This window comes from Acomys russatus, chromosome 20 (genome assembly GCF_903995435.1).
Source record: "Acomys russatus chromosome 20, mAcoRus1.1, whole genome shotgun sequence".
Lineage (NCBI taxonomy): Eukaryota > Metazoa > Chordata > Mammalia > Rodentia > Muridae > Acomys > Acomys russatus.
Genome location: NC_067156.1, coordinates 33598283 through 33613238, shown reverse-complemented (window position 1 = coordinate 33613238; position 14956 = coordinate 33598283). Strand labels below are relative to the sequence as shown.

The window sequence follows — 14956 nt, the reverse complement described above, 5'->3', positions numbered from 1 at the left end:
CCTGGCAACATTGATATACAACTCATCTCAATTCTGCAAAAGCGCCGTTGTGAGTCCTGCATACTGGTCCATGTCATACCCGGTTCTGGATAGGACATCCAATAGCCTATCACACACAGAAAATCTCCAACAAATGATCACTAAGCTGTTTGTGTCAATATTTGCTTAACCATTGTTCTATGCATACTCTCTCTCCCATCCCAAAAAAAATGTAGTTTAGTCTGCCACCTACAGAGCTGAGTTTCAGGAGCATGTCCTGTCTGGGTGATGCACAATAACCAGAGCTTTCTTGAAATGATCAATAGGTAAGGTTGAAAATTGGTACTAGCCTTGGCCAGGTGGGAGGGAAGGGGACAGAGTCAACCAGAGTAGAGAGGCCTCATTGGACATAATTGGCCAGGCACAAACCTTGGACCCTTAGAATCACAGGTTCTTGGATAGCCCCTTTGAGTAGGCACTCAGAAAACATCTGAGCTGGTTGTCATCAACTCCCATAGCAGCTGCCCTCTTGTCCCCCGCCCCCAATGTACAATCTACTGTACAAATGAAATCTCCTTGTCCCATTTCCATGGCACCTCCCCCCCAAACCAATGTTTCAAATTCTAAAAATAGCAAAAGCATTCAGATGAAACGCTGTCCTGTGTCTTCCATCTCAAAGACAGTAGCTGCCCTTCCTTTTTCCCCCAGGTCCCCCATAACCCGGCATGATTTTCTATGCCAAAATAAAGAGGAGGGCCCAGGCTGTAGAGGCTTCTGTCCACAAGGGGCTGTTGCAACAGTGTTGGGCACAGGGTGGGCAAGACACCATAGCATGGCCCAGAACCTGGCATCTCTTCCTACAGGCCAGCTTGCCGATGGCAGCTGGAGCTTCCAAGGGTCTGCGGATATTGACTGCATTCGTTTTCCTGCAGAGGTTGCGCCATCTTTGGCTTTCCTCTCCTTTTCTGCTTTGCTGTCTTTTCCCTTGAGCTGGGACCTGCTCTGTCTTCCCAGCCAAGTGCATCTTCATGTAGCACTCTTTTGCTTTCTACTTCTTGATTTCTTCTCATTTCCTCCTTGAGAGCTCCTTTGGCCCATCCCGACCCAGTTGTGTTACCTTCTTGTCTGTGCCACTGACATTATGGCTCTTGATGTCAGTGAGACTCTCCACACCTTTTTGATTTTGCTAGTTGTCATCATGTTCATCTTCACTCTCACCTGAGCCTGGAGACTTCTTGTGGGGCGGGGGCTCACCTGAAACCCTGGATCTACCTTCTTACTGTTCATCTTTGTTGGCCTTTCAGTTTTCAGCCTGCAGCTAGGCATCAGTCTCCTCAGGGCTTGTACACAGCTTCGCCTGGCCTCTGGGGCCTTTCTTTCTCTTTCCCTTCAGTCTCTCAGCCCTAGCTGCCATAGTGCCTTGAATGCATGGATTCTATCTAAATGTCTTCCATCAAAAATCTGTTGGCTTTTCCTTACATATAAGGAATAGCTTCTTACACATTGAATAGCTTCTTTTTGGGTGGACAACAGCAGATAACGATTTGACTATTTCACCAGAAGGGCTATTCACCAAGCAAAAGAAAACTGCACATTTCATTTGTAACTATACTCAGAATAACATTTTAAAAATCAAATCTACAGTGCCAGTAGCTGTCAACTTGTTTGGGTGGCAAAGTATCCAAAATTGCTACTTTTAAGAAAGTAACCAAAATAACATAAAAACCTAAATACTTACAAAGCTCTTTACTGTTGCTAAGAAAAAAAAAAACTACAATGAAGGAATAGAGGGATAGCAAATACAGGTTTCATAACCAGAGTCCATGAAATTGCAAGGCATTTTCTCAAAGCAAAAACAACATTATCTTTGTCATTAAGGACAGAAAGCACGTAGTTTAAAAAATCAAATCTCTACCTGTTCTTAGTGAAAGTAGCTTCTCCAGGAAACCATTAGACTTATGATATAGTTAATTTTGAACAGAAACATCTTACCTGGAGATGCATTAGAGAACATGTAAGGGGGCCGGGGTGAAGAATCTTTGTATTGTGTAACTCCAAGGCATCTTGGGAAAATCTTGCCAGGCTGGTCATTCTTCCAGTTTTCAGACTCTGCCCCTGGGTAGTACTACTGATTGGTCCCCTCTTTGAGTGACTTGAACAGCACCTTTGTACTGTGAGACCGAGTCCTCAGGGACGAGGCTGCGAGGTCAGTCCCAGTTAGATTCCTCTAAACCCTATGAACTGTGTGGAGTCTTCACCTATAGGGTCTCATCTTCCGGTTCTGGAGGCAGCCAAGAGCAACAGCAATGCCTGTATTGTTCTGGGAGGCTCTTCAACTCCTCTGGCAAACAACTAGAAGTTAGTTTTCTCTTGCTTGGCACCAGGATTTTTGTTAGGTGATCTTTGTCTGTTAGGGAATTATCACCCAAGTAAGTTCAGTTAAAACTAAGTACCACATGACAATAAAAATAAATTTATTTTATTTTATTTTTATTGTCAGATGAGTGTGGTGGCACACTTTTAATCCCAATGCTTAGGAGGCAGAGGAAAGTAGATCTCTGTGAGTTCAAAGCTAGCCGAACCATATATGTTCAGTTCCAGGCCAGCCAGAACTACATAGCGAGACTCTGTCTTAAAAAAATTTTTTCTTTTCTTTTCCTTAGGGTTGGAATAAAATTTAAATTGTTTGGGAAAAATTTTTTTTAAAAAGCACCCTCCACACACATGGTGTTTTTGAAGTAAACATAAAAAATGTTTTCTTATGGCCTTTTCAAGCATCCTTGGTGTTATTTATCCCTCCTCTCACTCTGTATTGTTTAACCTCTCCCTCCCCAGCTAAACCCCCATTTTCCCCATTAACGCTCTTAATAGCACCTGTGTCCTACTCTCTCCCTCTCTTGAGCTTCTGCCCCATAGTCCCTTTTACTTCCTTGTTTCTTTGGTTATTCTAGACTATATACTTACATTTAGAGATTCAGGGCTTGGATTCACAAATAAGAGAGAACATGTGGTATTTGTGAGAGTAGTCAGGCTTACCCAGACGCAGCAAAGTAGTTTCTATTTCCATTTACCTACAAGTTTTAAGATTTCTCATTTCCTTACAGCTGAGTATGTCACCGTTTTATCATCCATTTATCATGTGAAGGACGTTCAGTTTGTTCCCATTTTCCAGGTATTGTGCATAGAGCAGTGATGAACAGATCTGGGCAAGTATCAGTGGAATAGGTGCTTGAGTTCTTTGGGCAGATGCTAAGGATTGACATAGTGGGGTCCTGTACTTCCTATTCTTCAACCTTTGCTTCTCTAAGTATCCTTAATACTCTTCCAAGAACCATCTGCCCCCTTCTTTAGGCTTGCTTCTTGTTTCTCTCCTTACCTTTGGACCACTTACAGGTTTTAAATAGGAAGATGAAGGACATTTTCCTATTTTGTTGCTATTTTCTTCACTTCAGATGTTCCGTGGGGCACACTGATCTTTGGGTAGAAGAAATGAATGATACCCTTTGAATCTGAGGCTCTGGTGGTACAGAGATGAATGAAAAGCCTGGTCTTAGAGTTAGAAGGGCAGGATTCAGCCTGTGGCATTGTCTCTTAGAGTGAGTGCGTCACTGGATACGCCTACTCATCTCTGTCCTTCCTATAGTGCCCATCTTATTTCTAGTACATCGTTACTCTGCCAGCACCTTGGGCCAGTGGGCTCACAGAGATATTTACAAATGACACCTGGGAGAGCTATCAACATGGCTGAGGAGAAGGACATGTTAGAGATAGAATGGTTTTGTCAACACTGTTGTAAAGGGAGGAACAGAGTGTGGGGGAGCAAATGGAGTAGTGCACCCCTCCTGGGTAGTCTGTAATGTGCTTGGAATTGGTGGTGATATTTTTTTTTCCAGATCATGAAAGGTGCAGAGGTAATTACCAGCAAGGAAATGCAGCTCCTGTTCAAGAGGCATAAATTCAACTGCCTTTAGGGGCAGACAAGTGATCTGAATATGCAAAACAGAGGGTGTAGGTGGAATATTAAAAGGGCCCGTGTAAAATTGGAGAGAATATTCCCATTTAAAGCCACTCAAGCTCAAAATAATTTCCTAAAAGCTCTTCTGTCCAAATAAACAAAAATCTTCAAGTAGAGTAGGCTTTTACTTTCAACCTATGATAGTGAGCATCCTGAACAGCATGTACGAGGACAGGAAGTAGTCATAGATGTGATAGTTGCAGCAAAGGTGTGAGGCAGCTGTCTCCAGTGGTGCAAACCTTGGTAGAAAGGATTTTGTAATTATATATGATGGGCTTTCTGTGATGGTAGAAGTAGTTTGGAGTTTATCTTGAGTTCTATACTTAGGTGGAGCTACCTAATAAAGTAGTAGTAGTAGTTGTTGTTGTTGTTGGCTAATTTATCCCCATTGGGAAATCAAAGAGAGCAGGTTCAATGGCAAGAGTTGGAGAGACATAGTGCCCAGGTCCATGTAAGTTCAATGAAGCCTAAACCAAGAAAGGTATTGGGTAAAAAAGGAGCATGGCAAAAGCAAAAAGCCTTCTGGAGTGGAATAAAATCATGTTATTGGAGTTGTTTCAGAGTATGGTGAAAGTAATGTTTTATACCTAGTGCTAAGTGAATAAATACTGGATCATGTGTCCCATGTTGGGGATTGGTGTCAGAGAGGCTGTTGGTCCCTCCCCTTACCCATGATCAGCAGTCTGGGCGAACGATCATGTGACTGAATTCTTCCTAGACTGGTTTGGCTTCTGCAGAAGACAGGTTCTGACTCAGAGTGAACTCAACCAGTTCCTCTAGAGTTCTTCATCCACATGACTACACATGCTGTAAGCATTCACTTTTATTGAAGGAGAAAAGAAAAGCTAAAAAGAGAAGATACTTATATAGGTATAAATATGACTCGATAATAAACACAAAACAAAACAAAAAACCCACTAATGCATCTTACAACTAGCCAGAATCTGTTACATTGCTACCATAGCAACCCCCAAAGGGCATGTGCACAAACCTCTACCCAGTTCCCTCCCAAACCCATATACCTGCCAGTCATCCTCCTAGTGAGGCTGTCTCTCTTACACTACACCCACCAAGTGAAGATCCAAAGCAAAGAGGCAGAAAATAACATCTTCCACCAGTCTGCTTGTCATTTAGAAAAAGCTCGCTGTATAAATGTCATGGAAACAAGCTGTTCCTGCAGAAAGAAGAGAGGAAAGTCCTTGCCTCACTTGCTTCCCTTTCAGTTTTAATCTTCCTAATCAAAGGGTAACACAAAGCAAATGTTAAGTGTTTGAAAGCAAATATCTGTGAAAATTGGCTCTGGCGCTGTTCTTCTACATTCCACTAGCTAGTAGGCTCCAAGCAGCAGGATCAAACTCTGCAGTGAAGCCAGTAGTTGTCCAAGACAATATCCAGAGAACAAAGAGAACTCAAAGCCCAGGATGAGACAGTGAACACTTTTCTTCTAATCAGAACTGACAATCCTTAACTCATCTTAAAGGCCAGCAAATTTCTGTTTAATTAACACACATCCAAAGGCACATATTGAGCAATACCTGGATGAAGGCCTGCTCTCTGTTACACACGAGAGGTCTGTGTGTTCTTAGCTGAAGAACGTAGGATGTTGCCATGGAATTCTATGGAAGCAATCTCACAGCCAATGTATAACTGAGGGCTGTAGAGAAAGTGGCATTTGAACTGAGCCCCAGAGAAGAAATAGCGAAAAGAACAGAATGAGGAGGGAAGGGGAGGGGCATTCCAGAGAATGAACTAAATTGTAGTAGAATGAGTGGACAGCTGCTGTAAACTGTTGTAGACTAGGAGGTTAGCCACGCAGGTAGAGTGGAAGAGAATGACAGGCTGTAAATGAACTCAATCTTTTTTTTACACTTCTTTTTTATTAATTCATTCATATTACATTTCAATAGTTATCCCATCCCTTGTATCCTCCCATTCTTTCCTCCCTCCCATTTTCCCCTTCCTCCCCTCCCCTATGACTGTGACTGAGAGGGACCTCCTCCCCCTGTATATGCTCATAGGGTATCAAGTCTCTTCTTGGTAGCCTGCTATCCTTCCTCTGAGTCCCATCCAGGGGACGTGGTCAAATATGGGGCACCAGAGTTCATGTGAAAGTCAGAATGAACTCAATCTTTAGACCACAGTAGGAAGAATGGCTATCAAGTATGCTACTAGCTGGCAGTTGACTGAATGGTACTAGACTATCCCCTGAAGCATAGGGTCCTGGGTGGATAGCTCTCTTTGGGCAAAATACCTTTAAGATTACTGTGCATAGTTTTCTGCAAGGTGATTTGCAACATGCATGGGAGGACAGTCTAGAATATTGGGTGTGCAGTTCTAGGAGGTAAACCTGAGTTACCATGAAGGTAATTTCTAGTAGGTTCAATCTCTGCCATGCAAATCAGGGTCATCCAAATAAAAATAATCCTAGTTGCACAAAGTTCAGCCTCCTGGGTATTAGGCACTACAGTTGCCTGGTACCAGGTCTGATCTTCCAAGGCTACCAGTTTAGGATTTGAGAACCACTCTTATTTGAATTCTCCAATGGAGGATATTATGATATCTATGAAAGGCAAATATTTGGTGCAAATTCATAGAAATCACTAAATAATATCAGCATAGCCCCCTTTGGTCTGTAATAGATACTTAGCTATGTCACAGGTATATTTCACTAGCCAATATCTTCACCTCACCATCTGTTGACTCACTAGAGCATGTGTGCTAAGAGAGGAAGGAGTGATGTAACTAACATGTATGCTTGGGTTGACCTAGACAAATGTGCCTATCACAGTGGTGAGATGGGCCATGAAGAAATGAAATTACAGAGAATAACTACAGAGCCTCTGGAAGAAAACCTTCCAGAAAGTGAGAAGTTATGCAAGATTAGTTCAACTCATCATAGCTGGTGTTAGGTCAGAGGAGAGTGAAGGATCAGAGACCACAGAGCACTATGTGTGGAATAGAGGCCATTGCAAATGTAGGAAATCTTAAGTGACTCAAGAGAGTCAGAGAGTATATAGAGCCCCATTTCCCCTTTACTTCAAAGGAGCTGGCCTCTATGGTCAGGAAAGCTTTTATAAAATAGCCAGTGTTCTGTTTATCTAACCAAAATCCAGGAAAAGGCTTATGCATGCATGTGTGAGTCCTCAAGCTTAAGATCCCTGGGAGGTCATAGTTCAGGGCCAGAAGCTGCCCAATAGAAAGGCTGTAAAACGAGAGAATATACATCTATTACTTGGACATGCAAATGTTTTCATCCATCCAAAGAATTTATAACAGAGCTACACAGACTGTCAGAATGCCCGTATGTTCTGTAGCATGCTTGTTGTGATGAGGTTGGGGCCTGGGCATAACAGTGTGATATAGAGATGCTGAACTATGCAGAACAGAAAGAACAAATTTTCAGCAGCCTAGTGTCTGAGCAGGGCAAACAGGAGGCTGTTGGAAAAAGGACAAGTAGGCAGCAGGGACACTCTGACTAAGGGTGCATTTAACAGAGGCAAAGACTAGGGCTTGTTTGGTTGATTATCGAAGAGAAAAACAAAACTGACTACATTTTCAATTATGTAAGTTTAATATACAAGAAACCAAAGCCAGGCTTTCGAATCAACTCAATTTGATCCTGTGTGGGCCAATTACTAGGGAAGGATACATTTTCTAATCTCCAAAGAGGAGGGAATAATATATTCTAGGGTTAGCTCTAGGAGTAACAGATGCATTCTGGTCAACACAGTTCAAGGTCCCTGAGAAGCATGAAATAGATGGAGAGAATGAAAAAAAGATGACAAACAATAAGAACTACACTTATTTGTGATACACAATGGTGGCCCCTTAGGGGATAAAATTGTGATGTGCTTCCTGGACTATGGCAGAATGGCTCAAACTTTAGTATGATCCCCATGTTTCATCTGTCACCAGTGTTGAATTGCTTCTCATTTCAATGTTGTATAAAAAGATACACATATAAGCTAAACATAAGTTCTATCTGCTCATGGATTTTTAAAAAATATATAGAATTAAAGCTAAGTTATAAATTAAATGTAATGAAAGCTGGAAGCTCACATTATAAACATGAAATAAGCATTCCAAATGATGGCAAAATTGTTATTAAAAGCATTAGATTTGGTAGTAAAATATTTTGGCTACATACTTGTGTCTATATTTATTCTTTCACTTTGGCAAACTAACACATAGATAACAGTTGAGTTATTCTTAGGCCTTCATTCTTCCTATCATTAAGAATCCAGACCAGTTGCCCAACTTGGGGAGACACACCCCCACGATATATATCATGCTCTGCCAATGAAAACAAGTGACATACTGTGCGATGTTGGCTTATTTTTGTCCCTATAGCAAAATAACCTGACAAAGAACCTTAAAGGAGAGAAGTTTTACTTTTGCTTAAAGTTTCAGAGTTTTCTGTTTGCCCCAGCATGGCAGACAATATGGAGCAGTTCCCTCCGTGGCAGGAAGAATGTGAAAGAAGGGCTTATTTACTTTGTGGCAGCCAGGATGCAGTGCTAGGCTCGAAGGGGCTGAACTATATAACCTTCAAAGGCCGGCAGTCTTCTAACGGTCTCCCACTAGGCAGGCCTCACCTCTCCTCAAGCCTTCAAAGTGGTGTCCCAAGCTGCAGGGTGAACTTTCTGAGCATAAGCCTCTGAGGAACATTTTGGATTTTATAGTTACATCCTAACCCTACGTTTCTCCAAAGTTCATGGTCTTCTCATAATGCAAGTGCATTTAGTCCAGTTTTGAGAGTTCCCATAGTCTTTTGTGTACTTGGTTTTCTCTATTCTTGAGAATTTCATATATATATATATATATGATAATCATAAACATTGCCCATTTTCTTCCAACATTTTTCGGCTTTTTGAGACAGGGTTTCTCTGTGTAGCCTTGGCTCTCCCAACTTGCTTTGTAGATCACACTCTTAATAGTCTTAACATTCCTAACACTGTTCAAGAGACTCAAGGCAACTTCTTTTAAACTTATAACTGAGCGTCTATAAAATAATAAAAAAGAAAGTTACATGTATTTGGTATGCTATAGCACAGACTAAATAACTCCTTTCCATTCCAAAGCGAAAAGTAGGTGGGTAACAAGAAGAACATGGACCAAAGTAAAAGTGGAACCCAGTAAGAGAAATGTTACATCCTTAGTATCTTAGAAACATCATGATATTGCCCGTGTTCTAATGGACTCACGCTCCCTTCCCTGTCTCTACTGGGGTTGCCTTGTTGCCTTTGCTGTACAACTGTTCTCTTTCTTGGGGAGTGACCATTTGGTATCTATGGCTTACCTAAGAATGTATTCCATGTTCCTGGCATTTCCAGCATCTTAAGATCTCCACTGTAACTTGAGTTTCACTTTCACAACTTCCTGTGTCATTCTGTCTGGAATGTTTGTATGGAATCCAACACAACTATACATTGGCCTCACAGCTTTTTCTCTGGAACCTGGATTCAGACTTCCATGACACTGTCACTCTGGAATTCTGCATGCCTCCCAAATACTATTACATGTTCCTCTGATCATCCACTATATGAATACCAAGTTCTGCTGCTAGTGTGAGATGTAGCTAGGCCCACTTGGACCCTGGTCACAGAAGACCAGGAGCTAAGCAGCAGAACCTGGAAAAGCACTTCACTGTGTGGTCCTTTTTCAGCAGAATATCTGGGACACTTTCCTTGTTCATATATCCTATCTCCCCACTCTCACTCCCACCCTCCTACCAAAGGACAGTCTTTCAATGCTGTGGCCTTTGGAAGAAGGGTTCTTCCCCATAGGAAGCTTTCCTATTGTCCCAATGTAAATTTTGGTTTCTCTTTATTGTCATGAATCTCTTTAACTTCTATTTTTTTTTTTAACTTCTACTTTGTCTACACTGTCAGGACTTTAAATGCACACACATTTCATTCCTTGCCAAACTGCAAATGGTTTTTTTTCATTTTATTGTACTTTTTATGTTTTCTTTTTTTCTCTCCCTCCACCACTCCCTCCCCCAATCTGTGCTTTTGTCCCTGCTTCTGAAGAGCTTTGAGAATAACACAGCCTATTATTTTTTTCTTGTAATTTCCAATAAATAAGTCAATCAACTTTGAATTCAGTCTCACTTACAATTTGAGGACAGAGGCAAAATATAATCAGATTCATTGCTATAATGTAATGCAAATGGCCTCATGAGCACATTTTTTTTCCTGTCTGTATTTCTTCTGTTTGTGTCCTGGCCATCTAAATGTCCAAAAGAACATATGCTCCCTCAATCTCTGCTTACACCCCAATCTCTTCTACAATTCCACCAACAAAACAATCTTCAGGCTCAAGAAAACCACATGGTCAGACTCTTGGTACCAACCAACTCAGGGCTCAGCACCAATTTCCAGTATGCTCTTGCGTTATTATAATCAATATACCCACTATCCAAGGAAGCAAGATGGCACCTGCACATAGTTTCAGGGAGGTTTTAATTGGTCAAAGCAGAGAAGGCAAAGCAGAATGGTTCTGTCCATGGAGTAGATGCATAAGGTAGTGGTTTGTTCATGTGATGGCAGAGAACAAGGAACCAGATTGGAACAAGGCCTGGGGTGTCACCGTCAAAGACCCTTCTCATTAAACCCTCTTCTACAAGACAGGCTCCACCTCCTAATGGCTCCCTAATGTTTAAATGAGTACTCCAATCTGGGGACCAAAACCATTTTGCTCATTGAAAATAAGGTTAAAATTATAGTGACATTTAAATAGGTCTTTGTATTTCATCCAGCCATTGCTAGATTGAGAAAGAATAAAATTCTTAATTGGCACCTTACTGTAATAACTAATTAAATAATACATAGGACAATAAATTTGAAGGTTTCTACTATCAATATAAGCGAATTATTTATATTTGATTTAAAAAATATTATGGTGCTTGTACTTTTGCTGGCCATATGACAGATAAATTCCACTTTTCTGTTCTAACTACTGTAAATCTTCTTTTATATATTGTGCTAAGATGTTGTTTGGACTTCTTGACAAGCACATAATTGCAAATTTAAATGTAAATGTGGTCCCAGAAATCATTTCACAGTTCTCATTTTAGGATTATTCTCCAGAAAAATCTTATGTGAGGAGTAGAAATTTCAGTCTACACAACTATAATTTTGACTAATTTGAGGTTCCACAATGTCTTAGTTTACTTTCTGTTGCTATAACATAACACGTAAAACTGGCAAAAATCATAAAGAAAATCGGTTTCTTCTGGCTGACAGTTCTTGATGCAGTTGAAGAGTGGGCAGCCACATGGGATCAAGACCTTATAGCACTTTCTTATGGCTGAAAAGTAGAAGGAGAAGTGAGACATGCGCAGAAGTGATGAACCATGGGGATCTCACTTGTCTTATGATTCTCTGGTCTCATAGGAAAGTCATTCGCCACCTTCACCCCCGAAGTCTCCATCACCTCTCCATAACAGTATGTTGGCAATAAGATCAGTTCCAGATAAGCAAGCAGTATTCAAACCATAGCACAAGTAATTTAACCAGATTCCTGCTTTAGTTCAGAGGCCTTGTGTCTGTCTCAGACATTGTCTCTTGAGGTAATCATCCAGACTGTGTCCTGCTGAAATGCCTCGTTTTTAATTGTTAGTTTGCTGGGGTCTTCACTTCCTAAGCTGCAGCCTCAAGATCTCCAGGCTCCCGAGCTTTCATCACTCTGTCTGTCTCTATCACAAGGAAGATGTTGAGTTGCCTCCACGTTAGTCTGGCTCCAGAAGCTCTACTTGGGTCTGGCACCTAGATGATGTGCTTGCGCATTGCCAAAGCACGGCGTGAAGAACACTGTGAGAGTGCGTCAGGCTATATGCTCAGACATGACATGCAAACATTTTGTCTGTTCCTAAAGTATGACAGATGTGACAAACCCTTAAAACTTGCCACTCCTCTGGAATCTTCTCAGGGATGGAGGCACAAAATCCTTTTCTTCTTTCTCTACATATCTCATGGGCTCTACCTCGAGTCTTACCATGGAGAAACTATAGGTTGCAAGTCTCATCCTTATGGGCATATAAATATCGAACGTCTTTTTCTTCCCCTCTTATTTTTCTCCCATAGATCTTACAGGAGGCTTTACATTTTTTTTTAAATTTTTAATTAACTTAGATAAATTACCATAAGGGAAGGTGTAAATATATTTCATGTTTTGTTTCCTTTTCCAATTTGTTTTAGTTTCAGACCCTCATGGCTGTTGATCTGACCACTGATCTAGAGCCATTGATTGAAACGTGTCATTCCCCCAACTTGTCAGTGTCTCTTGTGGTACCAATCAAACTGCTTATAATGAAATGGCTCTGCTGATGGTAACTTTTCTCTTTCATTGTCCAGTCTACCCCTCCCTCACTAACGAGTGTTTTTGACAAAAGAGACAATGAGCTTGGGAGGGAGAAAAGAGAGGTGCATGGGAGGGTTTTGAGGAGGGAGGAGAAGGCCAGGCAGAGAGAGACATTAGAGCGAAAAACAAAGAAATGTTGGAAACCAAAGGGACTTAAATGTATTCATGAAGTTCGTCAATCCATATGGGTAGTAAGCGAATACTTGAGGTTTGTGAAAGTTTGTAAGAATTTTGTTAGTTAATTTCTAGAGTTAAATAATTTAGCAGCAATAGAGCCATATTAAAAGCTCAGGCACTAAAGACAGAACATTAATCTAGGGAGTCAGAGCACACACGGAAGGCAACACCGTGCTATCAGGATATACCCAAGATGTAACGTAAGCTCCCCCAACCCCTGCATATGAGCTCCCTGACAATAGAGAGGCCCGGTGCTGATGGAAAGCCATGATTTGGGTTAAAAATTCTTCCTTTCTGGACCTTCCACCTGATGGGACATTTCTGCAGAAACCTACCAAGTATCTGAAGACAATGAGGGTGCCTCTCACTGGTCTGCTGTCAGCTAAGTTTACAATCAAAGCATCCCTTGTGACTTCTTCTTGGACTCAACTATTGCTCTGAGGAGAATGGGCTGAAGAACCCAGGATCTGATCACTGGGTTTGAGGTCTTAGTGCCTCTATGGCTTCTCAGAAGACAGAATTGGAAAGTGAACATAAACACGCCTAGACGTACATAAACATATTTCTATACCCACAAGTTCATGCTAATGCCTGCAGTTCCAATCCACTATACCTTTAATGCTAAGGCCTGCACGATGTTGTCAAATACCCTGTCAACACAGAGAAACCTGTTTCCATTGTCCTCAGTATATTTATCTACACAGCTTTACAGTGAATCATTTCAGAACTGCTAACTTAAGCTACTGGGTAAAAAAGAAAAGCAACTGCTAAATACATTTTCCAGACTAAAGTTACTAAGCTAAAGAAACATCTATGGTAATTCTTTTTTAAGTTTTAGTTTTTCCATTGAGAAATGTATACAATGTATTTGGATTATACACATCTCCTCTTCTCTCCTTCTCCCAGACCCTGTCACATTCCCTCCCAACTTCATATTCGTATCTCTTTTATTTGTTTGTCTGTTTTTATTTTTAAGAAGCCCACTGATTCTAACTAGTGTCTGTATTAGCATGCACTGGAGCATAGGTAACTTGATGCTAACTTCTTGTCCTTAATAATTGTATTATGCCTATGTGACCCAGCTCATACCTGTAACCCCAGTACTTGGGAGTTTAAGGCTAAAAGATTACCATTAATTCAGCGTCACCCTGGGCTATATAGTTCCATGCTTGTGTAGGAGACAGAGAGTTGCTGTCTTAAAACAACAAAAGCAAAGGTGTAGACATGTAATCATTAGGGTTGTTGGGGTCTGAACAACCAAAACAGCCCAAGCAGTCACCAAAGTCCAGCAAAGCAAGATCTTTATTTGAATTAGGCAGCAAAAATGAACAAGTCAGGGAAAACAGCACAGACTCAGGAGTGGACTGTGTCTTTGAATGTTCATCTTAGTAAGTATTTAAGCATATGACAAAATTTTATCCTATAGAGGCTGCTACTGATTGATCTGGGCTGCAGAAACTGCAGCCACGAAAAGAAATTATACAACATTTTAAAAAGGATGGGACCTCAAAATGAGGGGAGCAGGGAGGGCTGTACTATTGTCCAATCATATTTTGACACAAGGGGTTGAGCAAGGAAGTAAACGCTCGTGACTGGGCCTTATCTGGTCACCTGGTTTCAGGGTCCTTGGCTCAGCTTTTGCAGTCACATCTCTTCCTGGACTTCTGGTCTGGAATTCAGAATGATAAGCTGCACACAATTTAAGTCATAACAAGTGAGCCTTTTATGACTGGTGTGCCTTAGTTTAGATAATCGGCAACTTCCCTCTTTATTTTCTTTACTGGTTAAGCAGACAATCATGAAACACCTGAAGAAGCAGGATAGGTGTTGGTTCTGGGGCTTAGGAACATGAACTCAGTTTTGACCCTGTCAGCAAGATGGAGGTTGTTCCTGAGATGCCTGGATTCAGGCAACTGTCTCCTACCAAGATGAAGGGATAGTAGCCAAACCAAAGCCAAAACCAAAACCAAAGCCAAACTGAAACCAAAACCAACAAACAAAAAAACCTGTAATTTTTCTAGCTTTTTTTTTTTTTGATTATATGATTAGCTCATTCTGTTGAATTCTATGTAAGTGAAAGTTTTTAATCAATCTAACATGAACATCATCTGTAATTTTCTATTTTTCCATTGAATCACGTCATTCTGAAATGGGCATTGTCACATTTTATTTATTTATTTATTTATTTATTTATTTATTTATTTATTTATTTATAACAACCAGAATAAGTTGCCCTACCATTTTATTTTATATAGCTTTTGTAAAAAGAAAAAAGAGTCAAATGATGTAGTATGTTGTAAAACTTACCTCCTGTTTTCATCTTTTTATCATGTACTTTCAAATACTGTAACTTGTATCAGGCCACGAAGTTTTATCTCATCCTGGACACCTTATGTTGTATTTTCTCCTTTACTTTCATCT

General features: G+C 40.8%; 1 pseudogene; it reads right to left on the bottom strand.

The window, feature by feature from the left end:
* Positions 1–621: 621 nt before the first annotated feature.
* Positions 622–1393, bottom strand: LOC127204248 (28 kDa heat- and acid-stable phosphoprotein-like; annotated as a pseudogene).
* Between the last annotated feature and the right edge of the window lie 13563 nt (positions 1394–14956).